Raw genomic sequence first — 21,133 nt, 5'->3', positions numbered from 1 at the left:
TTCTATTGTCCCCTAAAACCTCATGTAAACTAAAATGAAATCCTAAGTGTCCCGCTGAACAGACCCCCTCTTGGGCAAGGAAACCTTAGAAAAACCTTAAAACTGAGTTCCCGGCCATGACAGAGAAAGGTCAGAGGAGTCTCCTTAAAACCCCTCCCTTTTGGAGTTTAGACACTAAAAATGAACAGCATTAATGATAAAATGGAGACCATAAGACTGACAAAAGGCACTCTTTGTGACAAAGAGATACTAAATTACAAACAGACCTAAGGCCGTTGGAGGCAAAGGTTAAGCCATGCCTGCAGGCCATCAATTTGCTTAACAGATCACTTTGAGTCAGTATATTGTGGCTTCCCTGTGATTAGCAGACTTCCAGTATCTTTACTTAAAGCACACCTTTCTATTGATTCCCAGCTTTTAGACAAAGCTTTCTTTTTTTCTTTAATTACAAATCAAAGAATTTCTGAACCTACTTATAACATGCAAAACCCACTCTTCGAGATGTCCCTCGTCTTCAGGCCAAACTAGTGTACATCTTCCATGTATTGTTTTATGATTTTCCCTGTAATTCTTATCTCCCTAAAATGTATAAAATCAAATTGCGACCCAGCCACCTCTGGTGTATTTTCTCAGGACCTCTTGAAACTATGTTCCCCAGGCCGTGGTCACTTACATTGGCTCAGAATAAATCTCTTTAAATTATTTTAAAGAGTTTGGTTTTTATCATTAACACTGAATTCCAAACCTTTGTGTGTAACCTCTCTAGCTTGGGATCTTCTCTTCTTTCCAAGTTTTCTGAAACTTCACAATCATTACATCTAGCCAAGCACTTGGTAGATCCTTACACTCTGGAAATGTATTTCTCTAATATTATTTATTTGGTGATGTCTCTCCCTCTGCTTTCTGTTTTTCCCTTTCTGAAATTCTTGGAGAAGGTGGCAATCCTGGTGAGAAGTCAAAAGTGAGATGGTGTAGGATAGAGTGAGAAGTGAAGTTCAGGGAGAAGAAATAGCATAATCAAAGGCTCAGAGGCCAGATCAATGAGGGATTGGGTTTTGGCTAGAGCTGAGGCTCTGTGGAATACAGCAGTGAAAAATAAAGATGGAAAAGTAGCTTAGAAAATGTAACATCACAAGACGGACTTAAAGGACAATTTGAAGAATTGGAACTCTTATCTGAGGACAATGAGGAACTATTGAACACTGTTGATAAGAGGGTATTGCAGATGCTGTTGGTGGCCTGTTGGTGACCCCATTTTCCAGTGCAGTGCATTCCTCCCCCGGGGGTGCATGTAGTGACTACTAGTGGCCCACACCAGGACTCTCCTGCAGGGGATTTCCTGTGCCTTCGGCAGGGATGCCTGTGCCCACTGATGAACTGAAAGGGGGAATAAATAGCCCCATCTTCCCACCTCTGGATGGAGCAACCTCATTGGTGCAATTTATGTTCCAGAGCTCCCTGTGCAATTAGGCTGAGGCTAGACTCTTCCTGCAACCACATCTGCGCCTACCTTCTTCCGCTGTGCTCTCCTGCTGCCCTCGTTCCCTACCAGGTTCCTCCTAAGAGCACTCCCTCAGTAAAAGCACTTGTACAGGAATCGCTGCCTCAGCCTCTGCTTCTAGGAAATCCAATTTGAGGCAGAGACGCGACATGACGAAAGCTAACACAACATGGAAATGAACCTAACGGTGGTGTTCAGGATTGATTAAAGCAAGGAGACCTTGGATTAAGGGAAGTCAGGGGAGATGAGGGTTAAGAAGAGCGTAAAACTTGGGAAAAACATAAAAAACGAAGAAGAAACAGCAGACAAGGGGGCGTTTCTGGACAGACTCTTTCAAACCAATGTAACATTCCAGATGAGGGAAAGAAAGGATGATGTAGGGTGACAACATCTCAAATCTAGGTGACTAGGAGGGTGGCAGCCCCGTGTACAGACATAAGGTAAGCAGGGAATTGGAAGAAAGCATCTCCATGTAGATCTTGCACACAAGACCCACATTTGCATAATGCACTTTGCAATTTACAGACCTCTCAAATACATCACCTCCTCTTCTCAACGTGGCTCTGTGGGATGGGATGGTACATGTCCATACTCCTTCCCTTTTTCCTGTGATCTTGAAGTGCTTCCCAGTAGAGCAGAGAGAGACTACATCCTCACTCCCATCGACTTCGGGCTTGGCTGCGTGACTTGTTTTGGCCAACGCAATGTAAAGAAACATGACATAAGCAGAGGCTTTATGGGTGTGTCTGTGACTTGGCTTGGCTCTGTGCTCTCTCCATCCACCTTCAGAAGAACGTGCCCCAGGTAGCTGCTGATACCGGGAGATTAAGGAGACATGTGGAGCAGACCTAAAGACTTAAAATCAACCCAAAGCCTAGAGCCACATGCAACTGATCCTAGCCACGCTCAGTTATAAATGAGAAATAAATGTAAGCTATTGCATTTGGTAATGTTTGTTATGTGGCATTATTGCAACAATAACTGACCAATACAGTTAGGCAAACATGTTCGTTAAGGGGAAAACGTCCATTAAGCAGAATGAGCAACTGAGATACAGAGAGGTTAAAAATTTGTCCACATTTACAGCTTAAAGGAGAGGGTTTATTATGTTCTTATCTACCTACTCAACAGAAAGGCTCTGTAAATGTTGACACATTTCATCACAGCTTAGAAGCCCAGCATTCAAAGGAATAATTTTTAAACGCTTTATAAAAAATAAAGTACCGAGTTTGCTAATAACCTAAGAAATGCATGTTTTCATATATGCTGCCTATTAAGTCTGTTCATATCGTATCAGCAAACATCATGTCGTCTTGGAGAGGTTCCTAGTTTTTCCTGTGAAATGTTTTTCAACGCCTGAGTGAATCAAAATGAATGTAAATGAGGTTTATTAAGTCAACCCCACATGGTGCTGTATTGTCAGCATTTGTAGGGCTGTGACAGGTTAGTTATTGCAATTTGAAGGAAATGTCACCAACACAGCAGTCTGCAGAATTAACTTAAAAATATATATGTATAAAACATCTCAGGATTTTCCACCCTTTCAAGAATCGTCTCCTTCGACGGTGACAGGGCGCTGAGAGAGCCGAAGGTTTGCTCACTCCTTCTCATCAGGACTCACTCTCCCGCCGCGTGGTACCTGAGGCCAAAGGTCAGGGGCTGCAGGTAACCTCCCAGGATTCTGAGAGCTGCTGTTAATGGACTGTGGAGAGGAAACAAAATGAGGGCGATTGGAGCTGACAAGGAATGACAGGAGCCGGTGGCAGCGGCACCAAGCGCCCTACTGCACCCTGAATGAGCGTCAGACTGCTTGGGGGGGGGGCGGAGAAGAAGCAGGAGGAAAAAGAAGGAAAATGAGGCTCTCGGCCCACCGAGCTGTAGACCGATGGGTGGTGCTAACTTCAAGGAGGAACCAAAGCGTGTCCTGTGTCCCCCGGGGGCTGGCCTCAGGCATGGCTGCAAGGGTCATCAGTCCCTTAGGTGCCTTGCTTTGGGAAGAGTGACGAAGGCTCTTCTTCTCAAAGTCATCACACCCCGTCATTGCACTTGAGTGCTGGAAAATTATCCCTTCAAGTCCAGGAGGCTTCTCGTTTGCAAGAAGTCTTCTCTTGCATGACATACCTTGAGAGAAAGCAAAGCATATTAAGCCTTTGTCTGTGAGTGTTAGTGTAAAACAAACAAACAAACAACAACAACAAAAAAACACTTTTCATGGGCCCCCCAGGCCCTCATGGCAGAGATGACACTGGGCACCTAGAACATGTCTGGAACCAGCCGGAGGAGGGAAAAGACACAGAAAGAAACTGTGGGACTGGCTGGAAACAGATGTTTCTGACTTCTCGGTTTTCCCAACTAACCTTGTTTAAACCTTGTTTAAACCCTGCCAGACAATGAATCCCAGCGGGGTCTGTGCAGGGTTTCTCTCCACGTTCCCCACTTTGGGTCTGCCCTCCCCCTTCCACCCTCCTCTATATAAAGTGTGAGAACCACAGAGTCAAGGGGGGGGGGAATCCTCTCTCTTGTCCAACTCCTGTTTTTACATTAGAGAAAATGAATGCCAGAAAAGAAAAGTGAATTTCTAACCATCCTCAGCGGAGCAGGGCTTGGACAAGTCTTCTTTTTCAAAATCCTGTGTTATCTCTGCTACTCCACACTGGTGAATTCTCTGCACAGGCCCCTGCATCCGAAGTCTAAATTTGTCTTGACCACTGCGACAATCAGAGGCGTTTATGAAATGCTATTGACAAGCAGCCTGTGGGCCTGTGCTTTTCTGTGCAAAGTGGGCTCACGTGATGCATTCATTCATTCATTCATTCAGCAGACATTTGTTGACTGCCTTTTGTTCCCGGCCTCTGGGATCTCGCAGACTAAGAAGCCCAAATTGGGCAAAATCCTGGGAGGCATAAATGTGAATAGCATCACAGAAAGAAAGGGCACACGCATTCACCCTGAGAATTCATTTTATTAGGCAGCAGTGAAAGGAAACACGGAGGACCCCAGTGGACGTGGCAGAGTCAGGGAGGAATCGCACCCTCCTCAGCAGACGGATGAACCCAAACAACCCACTCCTGGTTTGCTAAGTCCTCTAGGAAAAGGCCAACCCATTGTTGTAAACAGAAAAGAAGTTCTTCCGAACTCTGGAAGGCCAGGAATCTATAAATCCGTCAATTGCTGAAGTTCACTGCAGTGGGAAGAATATCAACAGCCCCTGCACCAAAGAGGGACTCAGAGGCAGTGCTCCTGCAAGGACTGAATTCTAGCCAAGCGTGTCCCCATTCAGTGACTTGGAGTTACTGGGCTCAGGGATAGAGCTGAGCTGGAGTATCTCCCTGTAATTAATTAAGAGTGGGCTTCCCCATGAAAATGCCAGCGAGCAAGAAGTTCTTCAGGACTGAACTCAAGAAGGGGCGCTGAGGCTAGAGGTGGGCTTGGGGTGCAGCAGGTGACCCTGGAGATCCAGCAGAAGGTCCACTCTTTGGGAAGGACAGTTGTTAGTAACAGAAAAGGAGCAAGCCGAGAGCTGAGAAGCACCAGATACAAGCAGCAGCAGCCAGGAGAGGAGTCCAAGAGGAACAGGGCCATCCAGGAGAGTTTCCTACCATGAAGCCAAGGAAACCACAGACGGTCGGAAAAACCTCACTTAAGCCATTCATTTCAACTCCTTCCCCACCAAACATTTTTAGCAGCTTTCCTAATGGTACAAAATGATTGATTTGCAATTCACTCCTTTCTCAACAAAGGCAGCCTGTTGTGGGAGGAAAGAGTCATGAGCCTGGGTCAGCAGCCTCAGGGCTGGCTCCTGCTGGGGCGGCCAGAGCCCAGCTGTGCAACCTTGAGGAGCTGCCCTCACATCTAGGGGTCAAGGTTTCCTCCTCTGAAGTCACACTTGCTGTGATGTACGATGGATATAAAGTGGATATAAAGGCATATGGTAAGTACTATATAAATAACATAGGGTTTTAAACTGTAATTCCTACAGAATTGACAGATACGGGTGCAAACAACAAAAATGTTGGCGTGCAAAGTACTTCTGAGCACAATAAGCCTGTGATGCAAGAAGCGCAAGGCTTACTCACTGCTCACTGCCAAAACACCCTTTTTCTTGTATTTACTGTAAATGCTCTGCTCATTTGGTTTATTTTACCCATTTTTTTAACACTTGTAAAGCACAATGTCCAGGATGAAATAGGATGGGAAGGTGGAGAGACCATGAGAACAGCAGGGATGTGGGCCTTGGGACTTTACTTCCTTCTATTTCCTGCTCCCCAGCTGTACATCAGTCCTGGAAACCAGATGCCTTGCAGCCACCAGAGGGGTTTGGAGACTGGGGATTGGAGCTCCTCAAAAAGCACCAACCCCAGAACATTGTCACAATCCACCTGTCTATCAACTCCCTAAATAAGCCCCATTCACAAGGCATTATTATCTGCCCTGATCCAGAACTCACTCTGCAGAAAAGCCCTGTCCCCAGAGTGTTTTTGGAAAACAAAAACAAAAAAAGCTACAGCCATTGTTTAGCATTGCAGCTGCTTGAGGGTGCAATACATGTTGGGGAAAACAAGAGCCTGGCCGAAACCTAAAAGGAACATCTAGAAAATGAGATGTCCATAGGATGCTTGAAAAGCTCTGATATATCCCTTGGCATCTCGAATCCCATGTGCAGGGCTGTGAACATGCCCAGGAAGGGCATGTAGGTCTCTACTCTCCCCCGGGTGACCCTGAGACCCTGTGCAAGGAGGAAGTTAAGGCTAAGGCAGAGCTGTAAGCTTCCTGAGCACTTAAGGCATGTCCCAAACACAAAGAGCCAGTCAGCAAAGGATGAAAGATGTATCTGTTCAAGGTTCTTAAGGAAACCTGTGACCAATCACTAGCTGACCACTAAGGTAACCTAGCAGAGATTTCAGTGGCCTCACACAATAGGGAATCTAGTCTAGAATTAGTCTAGAAAAGTTCTTAAACAAACAAATAGCAAAAATAACAAAAACAAAATCAGCAACAAACCAAACTCTGATGGAGGTGATTTCTGATTTCCAGAATCACCTGGAGTATAATATAATGTAATACATATATTGTGTAGAATGTCTAGCTTGTGAGAAAAAAATTTATATGACATGCAAAGACACAGGAAATTATAGTCCATAGATGTGTAAAAAACAAACACCAGTCAATGCAAACTATTCCTGAGAGAAGCCAAGAAGTTGAACTTCTAGGACAAGGACTTTAAATTAGCTAATGTACATTTGTTCAAATGACTAAAAAACATCATATAAAGAATTAAGGTTTGACGCTAATGTCTCATCAAACAGAAAATATCAATAAAGAAATTTAAATGACCACAAAAAGAACTAAATAGGAATTCTGTACTTGAAAGGTATAATAATGAAAATGCAAAATTCAGTAGAGGAGCTCAAGATAGATTTGTCTCTCACAGAAGAGATACACAGCAAACTTGAGGATAGATGAAATAAAATGATACAGTCTGACAAACAAAAAAGGCAATAAAACAAAAACGATGCTAAACAAAAAATAAACAGAGTCTCCGAGACCTATGGGATACTGCATAACATACCAGCATGTGCACAATGGGACTCTCAGAAGCAGAAGAGAGAAAGAGGGAGTCAAACAAATAAATGTTTGAAGAAGTAACAGCTGAAATCTTACAAAATCTAATGGAAAACAATCTACACATCTGCGAAGGTCAATAAACTCTAAATAGGATAAACTGAAAGAGATTCACACGTGGGCACATCATAGTCAAAGAGTTGTGAGGCAAAGACCAATAGAGGATCTTGAAAGCAATGAGAAAAAAATGACTCATCATACACAAGGGATCCTCAATAATATTAACTGTTGAATTCTTACTGTAAATTATGAAATCATAAAGGCCAAAAGGCAATGAGGACATATTGAAAGTGTTAAAAGAGTCATCAACCAAGAATTCTATGTCTAGCAAAACTATCATTCAAAAAACAAAGTACACATTGAAACATCCTCAGATAAAAAATGAGAAAATGGCTCACTAGCAGACCTGCCCTACAAGAAATATTAAAGAATTCCTTCAGGCTAAAATGAAGACACCACATGGTAACTCAAGTCCAAATAAAAACATAAAGAGCACGAGTAAATATGACTTCACAGCATACTTCTCCTGTCTGACTTGAAAGACAATAGCATAAAGTAATAATTACAAAAATGTATTGATGGGCTGATGATATAATTTGTACCAAAATAATAGCACAAAGGAAGAGAGAAATAATAAAACTATATTAATGTAAACTTTCTATATGATATTGAAATTAAATTTGTAGTAACCCAAACTAGATTGTTTTAAGTTTAGATGCTAATTGTAATACCCCCAGGACAACCACTAAAAAAATAATAATAAATGAAACCACAGAGGAACAAAAAGGATGTGATAGAATTTATTTAACACAAAAATGCAGTAATGGAGAAACAAAGATGCAAGACACATATAGTAAACAATATCAAAATGGCAGACATAAGTCCTACTTATCTCATCAGCAATTACATTAAATGTAAACGGACTAGATGTACCCAATAAAAATGAAAGGTTAGCAAAATGGATTTAAAATAAGTCTCAATAAATATAAAAGGATTGAAAAAATACAAAGTATGTTCTCTGACCACAATAGAATTAAATTAGAAATCAATAACATAAGGAATTTGAAAAATTCACAAATATGTAGATATTAAACAACATACTCTTAAGTAACTAATGAGTTAACAAAAGAAATTACAAAGGATGTTAGAAAATACTTTGAGATTAATAAAAACACAAACATATCAAAGTTTATTGAGTGCTCCTAAAGCAATGTTTAAATAGAAAGAAAGATCTATATATCTATATGTATATCTATATATACATGAAATTGAAAATAAAGAAGAAAAAACTAAACAAAAAATAAGTGGAAGGGGGAAATTTAAGATTAGAATGGAAATAAATGAAAATAGAGAATAGAAAAACAATAGAGAAAATCAGGAAATGAGGGGCTGATTCTTTGAAAAGATCAACAAAATTGACAAAACTTTAGCCAGACTGAACAACAAAAAAGAGAAAAGATCAAAATTAATAAAGTCAGGAATAAAAGGTCATCAATGCTGACCTTATAAAAATCAAAGGCTTATAAGGGAATATTATGAACCAACCATATGCAAACAAATTAGATAACTTAGACAAAATGATCAATTTCTAGAAATACACAAAAATGACTCAAGAAATAAAACAGAAAATATGAATAGAGCTGTAACAAAGAAAGTGATGAAATTCATAATTCACAAACTTCCCACAAAAAATCTCAGGCTCAGATGGCTTCACTGGTTAATTTTATCAAATATTTTTTTCAAATAATTAATCAAAATTCTTAACAAATTCTTCCAAAGAATGTAAGAGGAGAAAATATTTGCTAGCTCATTCTATGAGACCAGTATTACCCTTATACTAAAACTAGGCAAAGATATCGTAAGAAAAGAAAATTATAGGCTGATACCCCTTATGAACTATGTAGAAAATCCTCACCAAAAGAAAATTATAGGCTAATATCTCTTATGAACTATGTAGAAAATCCTCACCAAAATGATCCTTGATCATTGTACACCATGATCAAGACCCATTTATTTCAGAAATGCAAAATTGATTTAATATCTGAGAATCAATCTATGTAATACACCATATTAACAGAATTAAAAACAAAAATCACATGATCATCTCAATAAACCTGGAAAAAGCATTTGACAAAAATCCTATATCCTTTTATGATAAAACCACTGAGAAAATTAGAAATAAAAATATTCTTATCATGGAAACAGGCATCTATCAAAAACCCACAGCTAACATCATATTTAATAGCAAAAGACTGAGTGCTTTCTCCCTAAGAACAGAAATAAGATGAGGATGTCAGCTCTGGCCACTTCTAGTCAAGGTTGTACTGGACTAGCCAAGGCTAGTAGCAAGAAAATGAAATAAAAGCCATTCATATTAGAAAGAAAGAAATACAATTATTTCTATCTAAAAATCACATAATCTCATATATAGAAAATCCTATAGAATCCATTAAAAAACAATTATTAATAGAACTAACAAATGAGTTCAGCAAGATTGTAGAATACAAGATCAATATACAAAATCGTTTTATTTCTATATACTAACAATGAACAATCATAAAATGAAATTAAGAAACCAATTTTATCTACAATAACATCAAAAAGAATGAAGTATCTAGGAATATATTTAACAAAAGACCTTCAAGACTTAGATGCTGAAAACTACAAAACATTTTTGAAATAAATCAAAGAAGTTCTAAATAAATGGAAAAACACTCCTTTTTATGAATTGGAAGACTATTATTGTTAAAATGGCATTTTTCCACATATTGTCCTACATATTCAATGCAATCCTGATGAAAATCCTGGTCTCTTTTGTGTGTGGAAATTGACAAGCTGATCCTAAAATTTATATAACACTTCAATGGACACAAAATAGCCAAAATAATCTTTAAAAAGGAAAAGGAAAGCTTAAGGATTTATCATCTTGATTTAAAAACTTAATACATAGCTAAACTAATCAAGATAATGTGGGTCTGGCATAGACATATAGATAAATGGAATAGAATTGAGAAACCAGATATAAAATTCTTGTATTTATGGTCTATTGGCTTTCAACAAGAGTAGCAAGTTGTTTCAATAAGGGAAGAATGGACTTTTTAACAAATGGTGCTGGGACAACTTGACATCCACACGCAAAAGAACAAAACTGGAACCCTACCTCACACCACACACAAACATTAGCTCAAAATAGATTATAGACCTAAATGTGAAAGTTAAAATTATACAACTTTTAAAATAAAACATAGGAGTAAACCTTCATGATGCTGAATGAAGCAATAGTTTCTTAGATATGAAACAAAAATACAAGCAGAAAAGGTAGATAAATTGGACTCTTCATAAAAAGTAATTTTATTGTGTGTGACAAATTGACACCCTCATTAAAGTAAGAAGACAATCTACACAGTGAAAGAAAATGTTTTCAAAACATATATCCAATAAGGGAATTGTATGCAGAATATATAAAGAACTCTTACAATTCCATGTTAAAAAGCAAATAATCTAATTTTTACGTGAGCAAATGATTTGCATAGTCGTTTTTCAAAAGAAGGTATACAAGTGGCCAATAAGCACATAAAAAGATATAAATGTCATCAGTCATCAGGGAGATGCACATGAAAATCACAATGAGATGCCACATCTCGCTCACTAAAATGGCTATAGTCAGAAAGACAGGTAATAGCAAGTGTTGGTGATGATGTGGAGAAATTGCAACCTAACACATCGCTAGTGGGACTATAGAATGATGCAGCAACTTTGGAAAACAGCCTGGCACTTCCTGAATATCTTTAACATAATTGCTATATAACCCAGCAATTCTACTACTAGGTATATGAGGTCTGTCTGTCTGCAAAGTATCCAGCCATTGTTAATATAATGAGAAGAAGGGTTTGCATGACATGGATGTAGGCTGGCAGCCAGGGAGAGTGGACTGGGATGTGCATGTGTGCACAGTGATGACTTCACCGTTCTAGTCAGTGGGGTGCAAGATGCCCTTGACTGAGCATGTGCACTGTGTGGCCATCACACTCAAAATGACTGAGCAAATGGGGCAATGAATCTTCATCAAATTTTGTGTTAAGCTTGAACATTCATCCGCGAAAACTGTTCATATCCAGAAGGCTTTTGGGGGCAATGCAACGACTGCAGCGCGAATAAAAGCGTGGCACAAACGCTTCAAAGATGGTCCAGAATCTGTTGAAAGTGATCCACGTTCTAGAATGCCTACAGTAAGCAGAACGCCTGAGAACGCTGAACGTGTATAAGCCGCGATCAACAAAGGTCCCAAGTTACCTGCTTTGAAGGGGACTGGGGTGTGATTGTCCTACGAACAATTTTTTCTTGTGTCTTCTTCAATAATGTCTCCAATTTTCACAGTACATGGCTGGATACTTTTGGGACAGGCTTCATACACCCAAGAGAAATGAAAACGTATGTCTGTACAAAGACTTGTAGGCAGATGTTTTTGGCAGCATTAGTCATAAATAGCCAAAAAAAGAAAAAAGAAAAAAAAGAAACAACCCAAACGTCCATCAACTGGTGAATGAATAAACAAAGAGTGGTACGTCCATACAATGGAATAACTTATTCAGCAATAAAAAGAAATGAACGACCCATTCTACAACATGGATGAACCTTGCAAACATTATGCCATGTCGTGACAGAAGCCATCACAAAATCCCACATATTCTATGATTCCATTTATAGGAAATGCCCAGAAAAGTCAAGTCTATAGACAAGAGTCGCATTAGTGCCTGTCTAGGGCTGATGGGGCAGACCATACAGAAACAGGATTGATTGCTGATGGGTTCTGGATTCCTTTTGAGGGTGATGGAATCTTCTAAATTCGATTATTGTAATCATTTTACAACTCAGTGAACATACTGAAAAACCACTGTGTACACTTCAAATGGGTGAATTTTATGAAATGTGAATTCCATGTCAATAAAGCTATTATAAAATAAATGCCTACCAAAACAACACATGCAGAGGGTCCATGAATTGATAAGGAGGGAAGGGTACTTGTGCTGCCCGCACTTTCAGAAAATCCCATTCCCAAAGGGGTTTACTAGGGTGTGATCATTCTTCTATGAAAAGGGTATCTACTTTACGAAACTATTCACAGTGAAGTAGCGATGCTCTCTGCCTTTGCAGACCTGTGGATAGATGAACATCAGTTAGGCCACTGTCCCCTGGCCCAAGCCCTTAACTCACAGGTCACTGCCTCTGACTCTCCTGGAAGTGTCCCCACTGTATTACCAGAGCCCACCTGCTGAACAGTCCAACCTCCTGGTCCAGAACTTTCTCCAACACTCAGACTGGGATCTAGAGAGGCTCTAGGGGAATAAAGGCACATGCAGGTGTGATCCAGGTGATATAATTGCACAGTGCAAGGCTCTGGGGAAGGCGAATTTGGCATGAAGGGTTGCCGCAGGGAGACCACCGAGGAGGTAGGACAGGCCCCGGACCCTGTTGGAGGGGAGCAGGCAGAAGAGGAGGAAGGTGGCCCCACTGGCAACTGCTATTTTTTGGGTAACAAGAAAGGAGAGGCAATCAACAGCGCTCTCCAAATAGCCTCGTATTTTAATTTCACTAAGGAAGATGTCTTTGTCAAGCATCTTTTTCCAGAACAAATGGTCCATTTGTAAAGTAGATAATCAATTCCTGATCTGGTTTGTTTTTAATCTCTCAGGGTTGTTTTAAAAAGGTCTTATCTGTAGTCAAGAGAGTACAGTATTTTCTCGATTTCTGGGGGAGGAAATCCGTGCTCTCCCAGTTGCCAGGGGCGGGGAGGCACCCCCCGGCAGCAGGAACTCTGGTCCCCAAAGCCCTCGGTTATCAGATCCGTGTGTGCCCCGTGGGAGGTGACGTCCCCGGAAACCAGGCTGAGGACTAACGGTCTCCCTTGGGACGCCAGCAGTGAGAACAACAGAGAAAGGTGGAGGGGCGCAACTCAGAAAGCCTCCACGTGGAAGTGGCCCTGCGGGTTGTTGCGTTCAGCCCCCAGCTTTGCAGGTGAGGAACCCAGCCCGGAGAGGACGGGTGACTTGCCCAAGGTTACTCAGCCAGCTGGTGGCAGATTTGGAGCGAGCAGCCTGGCGTCTCTCTCCCTGAGGACACAGCCCCCCCCCCCCTCGGGGCAGGCCAGACTGTCACTTGCAGGCACGTGAGCAAGCCTGCACCTGCCCTGGCAGGCCTCGCGCTCAAATCAGAAAACCTTCTGCCGAGACCCTGATGAGGAAATTAAATTAGCTACTAATTGGTTAATTGGCGGCGGGCTCTGTAAAGCGGCAAGGAACAGATTAAGCTGGAGCGAGAAGCACACGTTTGTTAGATCCGACCATGTTCATTATCCCCGCCATGCCCCGCCAGCCACGCTGCGCACGTCTCCCCCGGGGACGCTCTTGCCAGGATCCCTCGAGCTTGTGGCTGTCGGAGAATTTGTTTGTTCCTTTCTCTTCCTTTTTCTGACCCACGGTCACCGCCTTGTCCATCTTAGTTCCTGTGGTCCAGTGGGGTCCGAGCCATCTTCAGAACCCCAGTGCCGGCAGTGTGACAATAAATGCTTACCGACTGGCTCTCCGGGGTAAAGGACACTGATTTGTAGCATTTAGCCATTTCTGAGGTGTAAATACTTCCACCATGGGCCGATTTCCAGGGACCAACGTGACATCTACCGGCTCGTGAAATTCCTGAATATTCTACCAATGGACTCCCGCAAGCTGGTACCAGCTGGCTCCAACACGGCGTGCACAGAGATTAATAACTGCGAAATAAACAAGTAGGGGATTCTGCACCTTACACAGGCTCTGAGAAGTACTACAGAAAAGAACCATTCAACTGAGTGCTTTCCCAATCTATTTGACCAGAGAACCTGGGTTTCATAAAACACGTATTAAAACCTCCTGGAACTGTCAGGTTCCAAGGACTTGGAAACACGGCGAGATGATCATGTCGCTACTTGCAATTGCTGGGTGTGGGCAGCGTGCTAAGTGTTTAAGATAAGACACATAAGGTAGGGACCTTTCCCCCAGAGTAACCAAACCCGGTTAGGGCACGAATCTCACATAAAGTGCAGCCATGCATTGCCTAACAATGGCGGTATGTTCTGAGAAATGCATCGCTGGGTGATTTTGTCATTGTGCAAACACCACTGAGTGTACTTACACAGACCTAGATGGTGTCGCCCCTACCCCTAGGCTGCCTGGCACAGCCGATGGCTCCTGGGCTACAGACCTAAACAGCACGTTACTGGGCTGCATGCTGAAGGTAGCTCTAGCACAGTGGTATTTGGGCGTCTAAACATAGAAGAGGCACAGTAAAAATACAGTATCGTGATGTGTGGGACCACCGGGTAAGGTGCAGCATTGACAGACGTGCTGGTTTGAAGCACTTGACTGTATCGGACGACTGGTACAGACCGCGAGTGCTGCAAGGTTTCCGAAAATAAACACAGCACCCTGAGGCTGGGACACACACACAAGGGTTTTCCAGGCAGGGAAGGCTGCTTTGGCAGATCGATACGCGTGTTCGGGGACAAGGAGGAGGCCGGCACGACTGGAGCTGAGGGCACAGTGCAGAGTTGGGGAGATGGAGCTGGAAGCACGGGCGGGGTCCGGGGTCTGGTTGGGAAAGAGGGGCTGAAGGGCCAGAGGGAGGAGTGTGGGTGTCTGGCCCCGGCAGGGGGCAGGTGGCAAAGCAGAGGGCATGAATCGCCGCGACAGTGTGACTTCCTAGGGCCTTATACGGTCATTCAGCTTCCCAGAGAATGCCAGGGAAGCCTACTCAGCTCCGTCACTGGGGCCAGCTGGCTCTGTCCCCTGACCTCTGCGTTGGTTACCAAGGACACACGTGTCAACACAGGATGTTTTCCTCCTAGCAGCCTTGTGCGCTCAGCAGGATACCTGAATGCACACGGGGTCACCTGTGTCACTCCAGAGTTTCCATCCGTCCATCCCTGGGAACAGGTTTCAGGGCAGAACATTGAATACTGAAAGAGCATTCCCTGAGCCCTTACTTCACACCAGGCGGGCTAAGCATGGGAAGAGTCCTGGAAGATTCTCATGGATAGCGACTGGCCCAGGAAATAAATAGGAGGCTAAGCGCGGTGGCACAGCCCCGATTACTGTTCATGGCTCCCAAATCGCCCGGATCCTGACGCTCATCTACTGCAATGTCTTCTGAGCTTCCAGCGAGACGTGCCAAGCGCCTACCCCCTAGTGCAGCTTCTGATCTCTGATTCCTCACCGTCCGCAAACAGACCCCAGGTGAAGCCGCGGGGCATAAACCTGACGTGGTGCGCCCAGCTGCTGCCCCGTGCCCCTGTCACCCCTTGATGGACAGCCCGACACGGATTGCCTGCGCCTCCCCTCTGCCCCTGTCCAAGAAAAATCCCCTCTCAAGAAAACACGTGCAACTCGTTTTCCCTAAGATGCAAATAAGTGGGAATGGCTCAAAGCAGCACCTTTGCGGAGTTATTCATGTCTTTGTATCTTGGAAAAAAAAAAAAAAAGTAATGTCAGAAAAATGTTAAGCATGTCCTTTTTAAGAAAATATAAGGTTTCTAATTGTCTTATTACCATGGTAATTCAAGTGATTTAGAAGTATTTAACTGAAATCTTGAATTATAAAGTTGAGATGTATATATCAGGATCTCAACTTGATTGTAAAGTAAATGAGAAGTTATCTGGCGGATTTTTTTTTTTTAAATAACGGATTTAATCCATAATCCCATAACAATCATAGCCTCACTTCAGTATTTACTTTTTTGTCCATCCAACAATGGTCCAATAAGGAAATGATAGGAAATAGCTGAGAATTACTAAAATATTTTTGTTTCTAGGGTCTCTGAATGCTGGATTTTGTTTTGTTTTGTTTTCTTTCCCATCTGTGGCAGCTAAAAAAAAAAAAAATCACTCAATATTCAGGCCACTCATAGGGAGTGGCCACACCTCACAGTTCAAAGTGTATTCTATAGATCAGTAACATTATACTGGCATGTAATTGCAATTTACTATGCAGCAAAAATGATTCAAGACGAAAAATAACTATAGTGTCTAATTTACCTTTGTATAGGCAACTGCTTCAGTTACTCTGCTTTTGGCATTTGTACTTGGATAAAATGGTTATGTATGGTGTAGGAATGTCACAGTGCAAGATGCTGCTAGCCCAGGCAGAAAGCATTAAAATTATTTTGTGAAGATTGGTGGTTGCATTAAAACTGTTGTGCCATTATACCTCAAAAAGATTGAAAAGCTAAAAAATAAATAAATAAATAAATAAATAAATAAAGGTAAAGGATTCACACCGTAAGGTGGGGATCTCAGGCAGCCCAGTGGGCACGGGCAGTGGTATTTCTAGAGGAGAGTGCCATGCTAGTGCCAACCGCGCCACGGGAGCCGCTGCCGGCCCACCTGTGTGCAGAGCCGGCCTTGATCTCTGTCCTCCGGGCCCCTGTCACCCCGACAAGCTCCAGATCCCCTTCCCACTCTGCTTCTAGAGAAAAGAGAGTAGGAACTGGGGGCACGTGAGCAGGATGGTGAAGCAGAGCGCTGCGCCCAGGCCCGGAGGCCAGGGAGCAAGCACACGCCACCAGTTTGACCGCAGGCCGGAGCTCCGCCCTCAGCTGCACCGCTTCCCGGTTGCCCGACCTCAGGAAAATCACCTTATCTCCGGGTTCAGCTTCTGATCTTTATAGCACGCCCCGCGCCCAGTGGTGCCAACGTATGGGGACGCCGGGTGACTCCTGCTCACGGTGATGGTTTCAAAGGAAATACTCCCCAACGTTCGCTGGGGAACTAAACACACCAGGGCCGGACTTTCTACACCCCAGAATCTTCCTTGCAGACGATCCCCGTTGCAGGCTATTAATTCTAGCCTGCAACACACTTCGGCCGCCCTCCTAGATGCCGTACGTAGCTCCGCGAGACGCCAACACGTGGGTGCGGGCAGCTCTCCTCTCCGGAGGAAGCCGGGCGGGCCAGTGGTTGATCGGTGTTGACAGCAGGTGCGGGGGAGAAGCATTTGCCGACCGTCCAATACCCGTGGTCCTCCGGTAATTCAAATGACTTTCCAAATGTCACTGCATCTGTCTGAGTCTGACAGCTCTTCAAACCGGGGCCCTGTCTCTGAGTCTGAAGACCCGGACATATTCCTGAAGGGGCTTTTGATCTTCATTGCTTTCCATGTGGGAGGGTCCTCTGTCAGACAAAGTCCAGACCCATGAAACCTGCAGACAAAAAAAAAACAAAAAAAAAAACTCAGTGACAGGTAGTCTGGCAGGTGAAGGCGAGAACGCATCCAATGCGGGGACCCGGCTAGTTGGATGAGACACCTGACATTCCTGAAAATGAACAGTCCGGGGAAAACAGTTCTTCAAACCCACTCCAGCATCACCCCCATTTATCTTGAAGCCTGACTTCTAGTAACTTCCAAGGTGTGTAAGCAGAGAAAGCCCTAGACACCTAAAATAACGATTGCACAGTCCTGCACCAAACTCATCGACCGCGTTGCTCAGAAGAGAGACCAAGGCTCTCCTTCGAGGCCTCAAGTCGAACGATCTCAGAGATCTGGCTTCCCAGTCGCTGCAAATTGGGTGTCGCATCTATAAGACGTGGGGGGAGGGAGAGGGAGGCATTGGAGACAGCTCAATGGCAGCGATGAGAACTGACAGCTGACAGCCCGGCAGCAGAGGAGGGGAGGTGTGTGCTGGCTGGTCGTAGTTTCATCCAGAAAGGGTTAAATTCCATCGCGGCCCTAAGGAGGGAAGGAGGTGTGGGATGATGCATTGTGGAAAGTCTTCCCTTCGGAATGGCCAAAATAAATGAAATTTTGGCTTTAGAAAGAACAAGCTTGGGATCTCAGGGAAATTCACTTAAGTGGAACACTGCGCTCCCCTGACGGCAGAAGATAAATGAGGCGAGGCTGTACCTGCAAAGGCCGCCACGACAGGCTGGGGAAGGAAAATAGACCCCTGTAACCTTTCCAGCAGCTCATAATGTTCTGAAATCCCCCCCGTACGCGCCGGGCGGGGAGCGGCTCGAGCTCGGTGCAGACCCGAGCGGGCTCCCGTCCCCGATGCCCACCTGGCAGGAGCGTGCCAGGGCCCCCGGGGGACAGCTGTCAAGGAGATATATTGCCGGTCATGCAGCTCCTGCTTCTCCCCGCCTCCTCTCCTGCTGTCCTTTCCACCTTTCGCCCGCTTTGTCACAGTGTCCCCAAAGCCAGGCACCCGTGTGGCTGGCAGCTATCGGCCAGGGTGCCCCCACCCCCCCAGCCTTCACTCCTCAGCAGGTGTTCTCCAGATCCCCGGGGGTTTAGCCAAAACCCACCCCCAGCTTGCACCACGCCCCTCTGCACTTCGGCACGCGCCGCGGCCAGATCTGTTAAGGACTGTGACCTGGGCTGGAGCCCTTATGACGGTGGCTCTTCTCACCCTTGGCTCACACATCAGAATCAGCTGGCGCAGGGTTTCAAACACGCAGCTGCCCAGGGCCCCTACTGCCACCACCACCACCACCGCCGCCATCGGGCTGTTCCCACGGGTCTGGGCTGGTCCTAGCATTAGCGGTTTTCAAAAGCCCCCCCGGGATTCCAATGCACACCCAGGATGGAGAGCCGCCAACCTAGCTCGGAGCAGAACAGGAGCACACGTGGCTCCAGAGCTCCAAGAGAGGCCTCCACGTGCCCCGCTGGCCCGCCCCCAGGCCGGGCTGACTTTGTCAAGATCAACGAAGCCCAAAGGCTGCGTTTGCGGCTCAGATACTGAGAGGGAGAGAATGGAGAGGGAGAGGGCGGCGCACCTGCCGCCAGGGCCGCAGTGGCCCACTCAGGAAACGGAATTGAGACGTGGGGGGTGGGGGCAGGAACCGTCCTGCAGGGAGGCACGTGGGTAAGCGACCCATCAAAGAGGACTTTGGGGAGGTTGTGGGGCGCTCGCCAAGGATCACTAAGGACAGCTGAGTGTGTAAGGCCGGACCAGCGTGGCCAGGAGGGCCTGACTCCACAGGTCAGCGTCGGGCAGGGAGATCCAGAAGCTGAGTCGGGGGTGATTGTTCGCGCTGCACAGTCACATGGTGATTTGGCCGAAAATCGCTTGAGAGCCCTTTACGGGGTTGCTGCTCCTCCTGTGCAAAGGGACGGAGGGAGCGAGAGCTGCCACCGTGAGACTGTTCACCGGGCCTGGCCCCGTGCTGGGAGTGAGATGAGCTGACATCGTCAGGGGCTCCTGTCCTGGGGGGCCGGACAGGTGACCAGTGTCACACAGCCCTGCGTGAACCATCAGCCTCTTTCTTGACGGGGACTTTGCAGGTAAAGGGTGCCCTTTCCAATAGCTCGTGCGTCAGAAAGCTCTGCTCTCGCGGCTAAAGTCCCCGGTGCCCGGGCTGATGTCCCAGCACGCTGGTATCAGAGCCCGGGAATACTAACATCCCCTAGCCCCGGCCGGTGCACGAATGGTTTAAGGTAGCTTATAAAAAGAACACCCTATTCCACAAGATAAAATCAATTTAAAAGACGAGAATCGAGGCACAAAGAAGATATGAGCAGTGAATGAGGCTAGTACCCAAACACAGACACATCTTGGAATTCGACACCCTCGTCGGCGTGGGCACTCCTGTGGTCCAGTGTCTCTACTCACCGAGACAAAGAAGGAAGTGGGATCATTCACACCACTCGGAGTGCACGACATGCAATCTAAACGGCCGCTCAAGATAAACAGAACCACTCCTGGAACTGAAACCAGACAGAAAAGCCTCCTCCGGCCCCTTCTGGAACGGGCTCTGTGATTTAGTGGGTAACATCCTCAACGCGGCCCTTCTGTAAACACAGCAGTGAGCTCCACGGGTCTGTTTTTTAAAAACACCCCTCGGTGTAGGCTGATGTCATAACACCAAATTGTTAGCCAATTAAAAGAAAAAAAAAAATTCGGCAGGAGACCAGTACAAATGTTCTAAGAACCAAAGTCTGGCCCGATTATAGATTCCAGAGAAGGTAGAAAGGGGGGACGGGATTGTCGTCGTTGCACGTGAGAACAGCGAAGCTCACAACGTTGTCCAGATGATTCCTGTCTCAGCGTCTCCCGTCTGCTAAGAGAAAGACTAAGAACGGAAGCAAAGGGTTTCTGTTTTGTTTTGTACTTTTGCTGTTCCCCGAACCTGTGTTCCGATCTAGACGATCCAACTGGAGGGGGCCTGGTGGGATTGATTAGAAGACTTTGCTGGTGGCTGCTACGAAGCAAGAGGAAGCCTAGAAGCTTACACTCCAGCCAAGACCTACCTGGCACCATTAACCTCAGCAGCCCGGGGTCCTCCCCACCCTCGTCCCTGAGCGGCTGTCCCACGTCACTGTGCCGTCTGATGGCTAGCCCCTGCCCCTGTGGCCCCGAGGTGGCAGGTCCCACATTCTGCTTGTGCCCAACAGCAGCTCCCCGGCCCCGGCCTCGGCCGCCTCCGGCTCCCTCCCGACCCTCCCGTGGGCCCAGGAGCTGAGAACGCGCCATGTCATGTCAGGGGCTCAGGTGTGGGAGGAGAACGCGGGCAGCGGGGGATCTGTCGGGGGGAAGAGGAAGGAAGAGAAGAAAAACGGCCCCCTCTGAAAGCTTTCCAATCGCTCCAGCCACCACCATCTCTAATTCTTTTCTTAAAGTATAAAATCATTCTTCCACTGATCTCACTCGTGGTCAGAGCTGGGCGCAGACCCATCCGTCACGGGGCTGATTTGGTTCAGCAGGCGTTGGCTGGGCAATCGCTCATTTCAGGCTAATCTGCTAGCGGCTGTCAGGGGTTATGGAGTATTTATTGAGTTTGTGTCAGGCCGGGATGACCAATAGCCAGCAGCCAGTGGATACGCGCTGACATTGATGATATTGCTGAATTAAACGAGGTGATGTATACTCAACTCGCTTAGGGCCGGAATGGACCTCGGGATCGTTTTATAACCTGATGTGGATGACCCCTGGGCTTTCCTTTTCAAAGAAAACACTGCACACATGGCATTTCTATTTAAAGAAAA

The sequence above is a fragment of the Microcebus murinus genome, chromosome 24 (assembly GCF_040939455.1).
Source record: "Microcebus murinus isolate Inina chromosome 24, M.murinus_Inina_mat1.0, whole genome shotgun sequence".
Taxonomy (NCBI): Eukaryota; Metazoa; Chordata; class Mammalia; order Primates; family Cheirogaleidae; genus Microcebus; species Microcebus murinus.
This window is presented reverse-complemented; position numbering follows the sequence as displayed.